The 8987-nt window shown below is 46.9% G+C and overlaps 1 long non-coding RNA gene across 1 annotated transcript; it reads right to left on the bottom strand.

The window, feature by feature from the left end:
• Positions 1–8: 8 nt before the first annotated feature.
• On the bottom strand, positions 9–4718 carry LOC117803428. Its single transcript, XR_004627285.1, has 3 exons — positions 4547–4718; positions 3115–3395; positions 9–243 (listed from the first exon to the last, which is right to left on the bottom strand). It is a non-coding gene; the product is annotated as an uncharacterized LOC117803428 (long non-coding RNA).
• Positions 4719–8987: the final 4269 nt, after the last annotated feature.

Below are 8987 nucleotides of genomic sequence, written 5' to 3'. Positions count from 1 at the left end.
GNGGAGGGTGTGGGTCTCTCCTGAAGACTGTTATGGCTCTCGGTCTCCATGAAGGTAATTACCACTGGCTACACCTCTGTGACTTTTCTTTGAGACAATGAAAACTGATCTCCTTGGGACTTGATCAAAGAGACATGGAGCTCTTCGAACTATCAGGGTAAATAGGGATTATCTGGCTGTGGACCAACGATATGAGGAAGGAAATACTCTTGCAGTCTTCTGATATTCCAACCTGGAGATGAGCTATTTTGTCATTTTATAATAGTGAGAAAGCATTTGAATTAGAAAAATTAATTTTACTAGCAACTTTTTCAAAATACATCTATTTATTTATATAGAACTATTTACTATAGAATATTATGAACATACATAAATTAAAAACAAGAAAACTATTACACTATAGTCCCACCACCCAGAAATAGACATTGTTAAGATTTTAGGGTACACCTGGGCGGCTCAGTCAGTTAAGCGTCTGCCTTTGGCTCAGGTCATGATCCCAGGGTCCTGGGATGAAGTCTGGTATCGGGCTCCTTGCTTGGCGGGGAGCCTGCTTCTCCCTCTGCCTGCCGCTCCCCCTGCTTGTGCTCTCTCTCTGACAAATAAATAAATAAAATCTTTTTTAAAAAAAGATTTTAGTTTTTAGTATATTTCTCTTTTTTTTTAAAGATTTTTATTTATTTATTTATTTATTTATTTATTTATTTAGAGAGACAGCATGAGCAGGGGGAGGGGCAGAAGGAGAGGGAGTCTCGAGCAGACTCTGTGCTATGCACGGAGCCCGCCACAAGGCTCCGTCTCACAACCCTGAGATCGTGACCTGAACCGATAACAAGAGTCAGATGCCCAACCACCTGAGCCACCCAGGTGCCCCTATTTTAGTATATTTCTATAAATGTTTAAAAAATAGTTGAGATCATGCTATGTGAGGATACTGTATAAATATCCTGCTTTCATTTATGGCCATAGTATAAATAATTTCCTGTTATCACAAAGTCTTTTAAAACATTTTTAATGGCTATGCAATATGCCACCAGTCAGTTACTTCATTGCCCTATTACTGAACCGTTTTTATTTATTTATTTATTTATTTATTTATTTATTTATTTATTTATTTATTTTTAAAGATTTTATTTATTTAGTTGACAGAGATAGAGACAGCCAGCGAGAGAAAGAACACAAGCAGGGGGAGTGGGAGAGGAAGAAGCAGGCTCACAGCAGAGGAGCCTGATGTGGGGCTCGATCCCACAACGCTGGGATCATTCCCTGAGCCGAAGGCAGACGCTTAACGACTGCGCCACCCAGGCGCCCCTGAACCGTTTTTAAGAACAATTTTTAAACAAGATTTTTAAAGTTAGAATTTTTTTTAACAATTCTAAATAATGTTGCAGTAAATTTAACTTCATAAAGCTGGCCTTCTTATAGATTTCTTATGATAAATTTCCAAGTATTGAATGACTGGTCAAAGTGTAACAGCATGCCAACAGGTCTTAAGTGTTAATTTGTTTCAAGCTCATCCACTCTTTGCTGGCTGACCTAAGTCCCTTGATCTGTAGCAGAACTAACCTATTTCCCTTGAGATTTGCAGACCACTGGCCTTGAGGAGGGAAGGACCAGACTTTCCCAGAAGATAAAGCCTGACTACATTCAGGAAACAGAGGCCACAGATGCCAGCCTGACTGTTTAGGGTCATACGGATATATGACTGCCTGGGCACTTGACACCCCTGCACGCAGTTCCCACCTAACCCCACCCTCTTTCCCATGCCTTTCCCCATAAAACCCTCCTGCTTCCCCTAGGATGGGGAAGATAATCTTGGAGACGTTAGTCTGCCATCTTCCCAGGTTGCCAGCTTCCCAAATAAGACAACCTTTCCTTTCCCACCATCACCTGCCTCTCTAGTGCTGACTTTTGAGCAGCTAGCAGCCAAACCTGAGTTTGGAACCAGTTGTCTGTCCTGTAACAAAAGGACATCATTGTTTTAAAAATTCTCAACCTATGTTAATAAATTTCTTCCAATGTCATATTAACATATTCTCACTAGAAATAGATGGTCTCTTAAAAGAAAAGAACCCTCATTTGTAGGGGAAAAAATGTGCTTTGTGTCAATTTGCATTTCTTTATATCTATTTGCATTTCTTACACCTCGGTGCATTTGCTGGCTCTGTGCATGTCTTCTTTATGCATATGTGCTTGTATTCGAAATAGCATAGAGAAGTGGAAAGAGCTTAGACTCCGACCTCACAAGATTAAAGTTTGAACCCCTGGTCATTTCACTTCAGATTGTTACTTTCTAATTGTGTAACATTAGGCTATTCTCAATTTTCCGTTCCCTCAAAAGGGGGCAACAATAAATACAGTTACGCATGTAAAATATGGCAAATATGAGGCATTCAATAAATGCTACACTTAATAATGTCCCTTCATGAAAAACAAAATCCAGCGATTCCTACTCTTGCCATCCATGTGCACACACACACTACCCAAATAGGGAAGCCGGCCCTGTTGATTTAGTCCAACTGCCCTCCGTCCGATGTGGGCAACAAAGCCGCAATTCAGGCATCAGACAGCACCGAACTGTTCCTTGCAGATTTGTAAAACACCTGCTACAGAACCTGCAAAGCACCCCATTTTCGGCAACAGTCTCCAAGCCCCCACCCTCAGAGATCTAAATCGATTGTGCTACAAAATCACAATCACCTGGCAATGAAACCTTTGAGACACACGTTTGAGCTCAAAGTTCCTGCTACAACAGGCGTGAGCCAGGCTGGTCTAAATCAAGGAGCAGAGAAGAGAAGGCAGTCAAAGAAACCCCCAAGTGGAATACCAGAGTGCAGAGACCGCCAGCAAGAGCGCCTTTCGGGCACAAGCCTGCTTTCGGTTTCGAGTTCTCGCTCTCCCCAGCGGCGCTGGACAGAGCGAGCCAGCCGGCTTAGGGACCCGTGTGGACTTCCGCGGGGGCGGGGGGCGCTCAGCACCCGAGAGCCGCGGCCAGCGCTCCGCGTCCATGCCGCCCGCAGCACGCCCTCTTCCCTCTCCAGAGCCCCAGCCCAAGGAATCCCTCAAAGGGAACGATTTCTCAAGCTACCCCAGCTCTCCTCTTTGCGCCTCTCTTACCTTCCACCCAGACGCCCCGGGCTCTTCCTTGAACAGCCTGCAATCGGCAGATAGCGGGCGGGCCGGAAAGCACTTCCTCTCGGCTGTCACTGAGTCAGCGGGGCGGAGCTGAGAGAGGGAAGGAGCGAGGCTGGCGCGGGGAGGGTAAAGCCGCCGCCGGGCCGACCGCCCGTTTAACCCTTTGCAGGACGGCGCGAGGCCTCAGCTCTGCTGCAGATGGTCGATCTGATGGCCCACGCCTTCCAGCCCTTGAGGCTTCAGTCCAAAGCTTCACGTCTCATCTTTATTTTTATTTTTTAAAGAGATTTTATTTATTTATTTATTTTATTTATTTATTTATTTATTTATTTGACACAGAGAGAGACAGCCAGCGAGAGAGGGAACACGAGCAGGGGGAGTGGGAGAGGAAGAAGCAGGCTTCCAGCGGAGGAGCCTGATGTGGGGCTCGATCCCAGGACTCTGGGATCACTCCCTGAGCCGAAGGCAGACGCTTAACGACTGAGCCACCCAGGCGCCCACCCGTCTCATCTTTACCACCTTATTGTAAATCCCGTACCGTCTTGAGGAAATGAGTGGTAAAGAAATATTTATTAAGCACCTACTGTGTGCCCAGGCACCCTGCCCATTGCTTCACAAGTGACATGACCCCCGTTGACCCCTGACAATCCTGAGGATGGTGAACCTGAGGCACAGAGAAGCTAAATAAACGCAGAGCCCAAGCTCCCTCACCCATCTGGGCACACTCAACTCACTGCCCCGGCCCAGGGGAGGCACTGAGGCGCCCCACAAGGGCACCAGGCTGGCAGTCTGTCGACTTGATCCTGCAGCCAGTGCTGTGGCCCTTCAGGGGAGTCACCTCAGGTGGGAGATGGTTTAACCATGTGGAGTCTCACTTTTCTCATATAACATGGTTTTTAAGATTCCTTTCTGCTCTAGAAGTTCTGTGCTTGCCACTTTCCTAGCACTGCGATGCATGCTGTGTCCTGAATGCTGCGGTGGGAAATACTCCTGTCCTCAAGGAACAGCCAGCCTTGCTGACCATCTTGAACCAGGAGAATCAAAGAGGGGTGGCCCAAGAGACATGGAGAGGGTGACAACTGTTCTGGTAGGAGGAGACTTCAGTGTGCCCACAGAGACCCCAGGCACGAGGCTGAGTCCAGAGCTCCAGACTCTGAAGAAGAAGCCACCACCAGGAGCAGAGGTAAGCAGGCTCAGGAGTGGGAGGGAAACCAAGGGGGAGAACATGCAGAGAAGCCTAGGCCAAGGCTAAATACAAGGAGGCCCCCCTCCATCCCTCTGGCTTCCCCCTTTCTACACACAACATGTTAAACACTGGGATACAGTGTCCCCACCCTTCCCTTCTTTGGACCAGAAAGATCCCTAAGGCTGCAAGAATCAGCTCTAAGAGTGAGATAAACTGCGTTTTACTTACCGGAAGCTCTTCTTCGATCTTGACAAGAAGACAATGGGGTCAAATTGAATCAGATATATGACTGATGTTCTCACAGCTTCATCACAATTTTGCTAATTAAATCCAGATTTTCCCGCTTTCCTTTGACTGTCGTAAACATTCATCGTACCTGTTCTGTGACTTGTGAAGAATAAAATAAAAAGATGAGGAAGCAGAAGTGTGGCTAAAAGAGGAAATTAAAATTTGCAAACAAAACAAACAAACAAAAACAGGAATGCTCAGGACCCAAGTGATCATAAAGCAGATTCCTTTATTCCAAAGGAATGAACAAAAGAGTAGCAAGAAATGTAGGCAAGGCGAAACAGCTGGCATGGCTAGAAAGTCCCTAGCACTAGGGAGTGAGTGGAGGCTGTTGCCATGGCACTCCGTGCCCGTGGGCAGGAGCAGGAAATAGCAAGACTCTTACCAGCAGACATCAAGCCATTAAGTCTCCAGAATGCTTCAGAGCAAGGCCTCTGGAACCAGACTGCTTCACTTCAAATCCAGACTCTCCCACTATGATAGAATAATTACAAAAAATAGCCCCATTTTTTTTCAACCTTCCCTATACCCACGCTCTTCACAATTTAACTTCATACTTTTACTCATTAAGTACCCTCAGCATTTTCTTTGAATCTGGGCTGGCGACCCTGCCACCATATGAAGAAACCTGGACTAGCCTGCTGGGTGACAAGAGAGACACATGGCCCAGATACCACCATTGCTCAAGCCAACAACCAACCAATCCTTAGATATATGACTAAGCCCATCCTAGACCAGCCAGCTCCCACCAGCCCACCGGTGGATCGCAGACACGAGAACAAGCCAGCGGAGATGGGCCGAGCCTGGCCCAGATAAGCAGAAGTGCCTAGCTGACCCACAGACTCACGAGCAAAGAAATGCTTATTATCTCAAGCCACAGAGTTTTGGAATGGTTTGTCAGGCAGCAATAGCTAACTAACATAGCCACCGGCTAACGCTTTGAATTTGGGCAATTTTCTTAAGCCTTCCAGGCCTTGGTTTCTACATTTGCAACATGGTGATATTAAATAATTACCTCAATTACTGTGCAGGAATGTGGTGAGGATTACAGATATGTGAAGCACGTGGAATAGTGCCTATCGCACACACGTGGCTACCATTTGTGGATTCTTATCTGTGGAGCACTGTGCCGAATATTTTCCACGCGTTTTCTCATTCTGTCATCACAGAAGTCCTGGGAAGCCAGTCCTATTCTTATTCACAGATTACAGGAAAAAGCGAGTCTCTGAGAAATCCAGGAACGTGCTGAAGATCATTCGGCGTGTAAATGGCAGATGTGGGACTGAATTCAGAGCCTGCTCTCCAGAGCTCCAGCTGCATTGTCTGTGGAACCACCTCTTGGAACTGGCAGATGCAGTAAGTTAGGGCAATGACACTCTCCAGCACAGAACGCTCTCCCTTAAGTGGGGGCCCAAATTATAATCCAAATAAAGGATTAATCCACACTTTATTGCTTTTCTCGAAGTTTAAATCAAATCCTTGTCTACGTTGGTGACCGAAGCTTAGGAATCACCAACACTCTAAGTCAAGAGGTATTTTTTCTAAATAATGGAGATTCAAACTCCATTATCTAGCCGCTAAGGGCATTACATCCCTCACACTTGGGATCTCTCCGTTATTTAAATTTCAAATCTTTCTTTTCTTCCCTAAAGCAATTTGAAGAGCTGGACCAATTTAAAAGTTTCAGCGAAAGGGAATTCCCTTGAGATCAGCCCTTAATATGCCCTGAACACCTTTCTCTCTTTATCTAGGAGCTTCAGTTTCTAAAGTTAATTTAGCCCTATTGACTAAAGAAATCTTGTTTTTAAACCCTGTACCCACTGGCTGTCTTAACAGTGATGCTAATTATTCTCATTTATATTAAACGTTCACATATTTACTAAAATGCGTTAGTAAACAAAACTATAAATTATATCCCTTGGATATCATTCCAAAGGAAGGAGCCAAACAAAATAGGACAAAGGTCAAGCAATATCAAGGAAAAAGTTCGCGTTGCCTGATATGGCCACAGAGAGGCAGCAGAGGATGAAGGACAGGCCAGAGGTGGGGCCCCTCCAGTCACGTGGGAGCAACAGTACGGATCTGGAAGGAGCGCTAGCTGAACCGGGTTTGAGGGAGTTGATGAATGGCTCAACCCTTGATTTCCTCACTTGAAATTCTGTAATGCTCTGCACATCAGATGATATGCACAGTGAAACAGCTGTACTGTTCTTGAAAGAAACGTGGACTTGGAAACTGGTTCTTCCATTCTATTCAAGAAGTCAAAAGATTACTGACTGATGCCTATTGTGTACAAGGCATGTGCTAAGTACTAGGAATCAGGTAATAATAATAGTAACTAGTATTCATGGGACAATAACATTGTGCCAAACACTTTTTTCATTCAATGTCTCCTCTGAGGGGTTCACTCTTCTGTCTTCATTTTACTGATGAGGGAACTACCCTAATAACTTCCCCTCATACAGCGAATGAGCCAGGATTCCAACCCAAATATTTTGACTCCATGGCCAGGGCTGTGAACCACTTTGCAGCAATCTGTTCTGTGTCATCTCACCAACATAAATAATATGGCTTCTGACCTCAATGAGACCAGTTTAGGAGAAGGAAAACACGTGAAGGGCGCCCTGGAGTATGGATGGCAAAGTCAAAAGAGTGTGTCCTAGAATCATGGACGTGGGAGAGATTAACTCTGTGCAGTAGACATCTGGGAAGACTTCGCGGAGGAGGTGATGTTTTTGCTGGATTTAGAGGGGGGCATTCCCCCCTCGCCCCCCCCCCACTTAAAAAATAAAAGAGGAAGAGGGCATTCCAAGCAGAGAACAACAGCATGTGCGTAGAGGCCATCTGGGCAGGAGATCGGTCAGGAGAGGGACTTGGGTCAGCTCAGAGCGAGCCTCAGATGCCATGGTCAGATCTGGACTTTCTCTTGTAGTCAAAGGGGAGCCACGGGAGGGGTTTCAGTGCAGCCACGACCTGCTCAGATCTGTGCTTTAGGGAAGAAGACTGGCAGCGTGGGCAATGAGTGGGAGAGGCAGGCGGACGGAGACCAGGTGGAAAGCTATCTTTATAGCTCAGACTGGAGAGGACAAAAGCCTCCTCTAAGGAAGTCTCGGTGAGCCTGGGTAGGAGAAGCTGGACTCAACCCATTTCCAAGACGGGATGAGGTGACACGCAGAAGAGATGGAGAAGCCTGAACATGGGTGGCCAGTGCCTGTGTAGGGACAGCGCTGGTAGGAAGCTCAAAGTTGTAGTCTGGACTTTCCTCCTGCTGGATTTAAAACTAATCATTAACTCAAGAGCCATCTGCTGAATGCTCATCTGTGATCACGGCCGTGGGGAGAAAAAAACCTGCCTAGGTCCAGGAACTTGCCGACAGGCGCAGAGAGGCAGAAACCTGGGATCTAAGTGCTCCAATTCGGGTGAGCATCGGCAGCAGTGGTTCATGAAAGTGAGGTACCCATAATCAGACCCAAAGGCCCAGGCAAGTCTCCCCAGAAAGATCCTTGAGTTGGCCCTTGGAAGATGGTTCTCTAGCTGATTAAGGAGGTGGAGGGCAGCGGTGACGACAGGAGGGGACACAGCAGGGAGGTGGTCCAAGATGAGAAAGCAAGGAAACGTGAGATGGTGACAGTGACTCTGGGAACTGGGACAGATTTGTTTTCAAGGGACAGGGGAGAGAGTAGGGAGAGGCCTGGGAAGCCCCCCACAGCCTACTTAGGAAATGCTTTGCCTGCTGAGCCAAAGCCTAGAGTGCTCTGGGGAGGGGGCAGAGCTGGGGAGTCCAAAGATATCAGAGCCACTTGCTAGCAGTGTGGTCTTCAGGAAATCCCTTAAACTCTCAGCAAAGCATTCCAGCATGGGACTGTTACGAGCCTGACACCTGGGACGTGTAAAAGGTCAGCAAAGAGCTGTTCTCCTTCCTAATGTGGACCTACCACCTTCAGCCACACCACAGAAGCCAAAACCACTTTCTATGTGAGAGGGAGGCTTAGGGGGATGGGGACGAGCCTTGAGGATGGCCTCACTGGACTGTGGGGACAACCAGCACACACCCCCGCCACAGGATGTCCAACATCCCCGTTCATTTCTCTATCACTCGCTGATTACACCTGCCTTTTCCTACTGGCTGCCCACATTGCTTCAAAAAGTACACACTTGTGCCCTTGTCTAACCACATTCAGAATCCCCACCCACTATTCAGTAAATGAGGTTACTTTCCGTTGAAAGTACAGTTACTGCTTTTGGTTTCCTGCCAGGCACACGGATGCACTCAAATGCATGTAAAAAGGTGAAAAGATGGAAGAAAGGAAGGAAATGAGGACAATGTGAATAACGCCCCCACCCCCCGGGTACCCACCTTTCTTCTTCCCCCATCAGTCAC

The sequence above is a fragment of the Ailuropoda melanoleuca genome, chromosome 8, assembly GCF_002007445.2.
Source record: "Ailuropoda melanoleuca isolate Jingjing chromosome 8, ASM200744v2, whole genome shotgun sequence".
Lineage (NCBI taxonomy): Eukaryota > Metazoa > Chordata > Mammalia > Carnivora > Ursidae > Ailuropoda > Ailuropoda melanoleuca.
Note: the sequence above shows the minus strand (reverse complement) of the source record. Positions and strands in the feature narration are given on the sequence as shown.